Source organism: Gossypium arboreum, chromosome 12, assembly GCF_025698485.1.
Source record: "Gossypium arboreum isolate Shixiya-1 chromosome 12, ASM2569848v2, whole genome shotgun sequence".
Classification (NCBI taxonomy): domain Eukaryota; kingdom Viridiplantae; phylum Streptophyta; class Magnoliopsida; order Malvales; family Malvaceae; genus Gossypium; species Gossypium arboreum.
Genome location: NC_069081.1, coordinates 101,016,489 through 101,017,167, shown reverse-complemented (window position 1 = coordinate 101,017,167; position 679 = coordinate 101,016,489). Strand labels below are relative to the sequence as shown.

At 39.2% G+C, this 679-nt stretch overlaps 1 non-coding gene across 1 annotated transcript; it reads right to left on the bottom strand.

The window, feature by feature from the left end:
- Positions 1-216: 216 nt before the first annotated feature.
- On the bottom strand, positions 217-323 carry LOC128286005 (small nucleolar RNA R71). The gene has a single exon (XR_008276552.1). It is a non-coding gene; the product is annotated as a small nucleolar RNA R71 (small nucleolar RNA).
- Positions 324-679: the final 356 nt, after the last annotated feature.

The following is a 679-nucleotide window of genomic DNA, read 5'->3' as shown; positions in this document are numbered from 1 at the left end:
GATCCAAACAATCACTTGGCAAATTTTCTGGAGTTTTGCGACACTTTTAAAATCAATGGCGTTTCTGATGACGCCATTCACCTTCGGTTATTTTCCTTTTCATTGAGGAACAAAGCTAAACAGTGGTTGAACTCATTACCATGAGGGTCGATCACTACTTGGGAACAAATGACCGAAAATTTTTTACTTAAATACTTTCCGCCGGCTAAAACAACCAAATTAAGGAATGATATCTCTTCTTTTGTGAAGATGGATCTAGAAACACTCTATGATGAATAGGAGAGATACAAGAATTTTTTGAAAAGGTGCCCTCACCATGGATTACCACTTTGGCTACAGGTTCAGTCGTTATACAATGGTGTGAACCCCTCAACGAGGCAACTCATCGACGTAGCCGCCAGTGGAACTTTAAATAAAAAAACACCTGAAGTTGCTTACGAATTTATTAAGGAGATTTCGCTGAATAACTATCAGTGGAAAGTTATGAGGACCAAGCCGACAAAAGTAGTCTGTGTTTTCAACCTCGATGCGGTTACAATGCTATCTAACCAGGTAAAACTCTTAAATAAAAAGAGTGACGGTTTGTGTGGTTCTACTCATGTACATCCAATAATGAGATGCGATTCAAATGAAGGAGGAGCATACACAGAATATCAACCCTTCAACCCTAACATCGAGG